Genomic DNA, 2,853 nt, shown 5'->3' on the forward strand with positions numbered 1-2,853 from the left:
ATTTTATACCTACTTCTCCTATTTCTCTGTATCTCTCTACTCTGTGTAGGAAGGTAATGTACAGCACAAGTTCTTCTACAAATGAATGCTGAGGGAACGTTTATATACTCTGCTCCCAGAAGGGTTATGTTTTGGCCTGCCTGAGTCATCACAATTGCAGTCTGTTGCTCTCTGTAGCACAGCCTCTTAGTTTTCTTCTACCTTAGAAAATTAGTTTGTAAAGGATGATGCAGGCTAAATGCAGTCAAATACAATTTTGAAAGTAGATGGCAGAATTGAGATTAAAAAACCCAGTTGTTAGTCTGTTAGTAAATAACTTTACAGAATAAGCTGGGGGATATTTATAATCCCACACTAACAACCCTGACAATTGTATAGCTATTTCTTGGGGCAGGGAGAATTTGTAATCAAGCTGCTTGTGGATGGGTGACTGGTCAGCTTGGAATCTTAGTCAAACAGAACCCACACCTGCCATATTCCTTGCCAGTGTGGGCCGTTTTTGTTTTTAAGTAAATCTCAGCATCTTTGATACACTGCTGGGTAGAGTCTTTCAGAGGTCCTCTATGGTAGGCTCCTGTCCTGTTTCTTGTTTTCTCCTACTTCTAACCTCCATCCCGTTTGTCTTTCTAAGTGAGGATTGATCATCTTACCCCGGGTCCTCTTTCTTATTTAGCTCCTTTACAGATTTTAGTGTTTATCCTGTCTTTTAGGTCTCGTATCCACTTGTAAGTGAGTATATACTATATGTATCTTTCTGTTTCTGGGATACCTCACTCAGGATGATCTTTTCTAGATTCTACCATTTGCCTGCAAATTTCGTGTTTTTCTTGTTTTTAATTGCTGAGTAGTATTCCATTGTGTAAATGTACCACAATTTCTGTATTCATTCCTTCATTGATGGACATCTGGGTTGTTTCCAGGTTCTGGCTATTACAAATAAAGCTGCTATAAACATGGTTAAACAAATGTCTTTGTTTGTGTACTTGAGCATATTTTTGATATATGCCTAGGAGTGGTATAGCTGGCTCTTGAAGAAGCACTATTCCTAGTTATCAACGTTGTACAAGTTTACATTCCCACTAGTAGTGGAGGAGGGTTCCCCTTTCTCCACAACCTCTCCAGCATGTGTTGTCACTTGAGTTTTTGATCTTAACCATTCTGAGGGCTATAAGGTGAAATCTCAGAGTCGTTTTGATATGCATCTCCCTGATGGCTAAGGACGTTGAACATCTTTAGGTGTTTCTCTGCCATTTTGTATTCCTCTAGAGAATTCTCTGTTTAGCTCAGTACCCCACTTTTTAATTGGATTACTTGATTTGTTGCTTTTTAAATTCTTGAATTCCTTGTACATTCTGGATAGTAATCTTCTGTCAGATAGAGGGTTGGTGAAAATCCTTTCCCAGTCTGTAGGCTGTTGTTTCTCAGCTCTTAGATCTAGGGAAATCCTTGAGTTTGGAGAAGCAGTTTAATCAAAATCTGTTCTTGCTGGTGAGGTAGTGTTTCACCCCACTTGTTAAGGGTTTCATCAAGAAGTTTTGTATTATCTTGTAAACCATTTAAACTTAGCTACTTTGAAATGTAATAAACCCAGCTTCTGTGTTGTTGTATTGATTATGTTTCAGGTTCTTGGTGGTGGTGATCTGTTCCATCATAAAGTGTTAAGCAACACTGATGAAATGGTTCAAGAGCTCATGAGTCACCAGTGGCCACGGCAGTCCTCACAATTGTACTGTAGTTTGTGTATAATTGCTTTGGTCTGCAGGATATAACTTGAACCTGAGCACCTTGCAATTCTATTAGCTATTTTATTGCTTTCAAATTTACTTCAAGATTAGCTGTGCTCTGACAGTCTGAAGAACATTTCAGTGCTGTAGAATAGCTAATGGGAGTCACTCATTTCTGCATTTTTTTTCAGAAAGTGTTATACAGGATGATTGCTACTAATTCTACATAAGAAAATGATAACTAATATGACTGTATATGCCATTTTACATTTTTAAAAATTGAGATTGTATCATCATGTTCTCAAATAACTTAGACTAGTGATGGGAGAAGCAATATTATATCCAATTTCTCTTTATAGGGGTAAATGACTTCTTAGTTCATGTTGTGTGTGTGTGTGTGTGTGTGTGTGTGTGTGTGTGTTATTCTTCCTGGGAAAGGGAGGATCATTGGTATAATTGTGAAGGAGAAAAGTTAAGAAAACCAAGAGAAACAAAATCTTTAGTTCAGTGTTCCAACTATCCGCATCCCAAGATAAGCATAATCCCACTGGAATATAGAGTAACTGAAACTCTTTTACCAGAGGTGTTGATTTAAGCTAATTAAAAGAATTATTTCATTTTGAATTATGTATATGTGAATGTGAGTGAAGGTGCCCCTGGAAGCAAAAAGAGGACACCATATTCCCTGGAGCTGGAGGTAGTTGTGAACCATCTAATTTGAGTGCTGATAATCAAATTTGGGCCTTCAGCAAGAGTAGTACCTGCTCTTTTTTGAGGGGCAGGGAGTGAAAACTTGTTAGTTCGGAGAGACAAGGAAAGCACCCAGTTGACTTTCCTTTTCAGCTCAGATCCAGATGGAAAAACCCCAAAAGTCTCACTAGCTCTACTGACAACCCAGGAGGAAAAGGGGTAGAACCCCAGGCCAAAGACTTGCTAGCTCAAAGCCCCAAAAGCCAGGGAGTTGTGGTGAGGAGCTGAAGCCTTAGCTAAAGCCAGAGCTTAAAATGAAAAGCTCTTTTTCTACTTCTCTACAGTGTCTTAAATATCCCTTAACTCAAAGTCCCTCTTACTTTTTAATCCCTGTCAATTGGTTTTTTGGCTCTACCTCTTGACCTAGGGTTAACTTTGT

The sequence above is a fragment of the Psammomys obesus genome, unplaced genomic scaffold, assembly GCF_907164565.1.
Source record: "Psammomys obesus unplaced genomic scaffold, mPsaObe1.curated_primary_1811, whole genome shotgun sequence".
Lineage (NCBI taxonomy): Eukaryota > Metazoa > Chordata > Mammalia > Rodentia > Muridae > Psammomys > Psammomys obesus.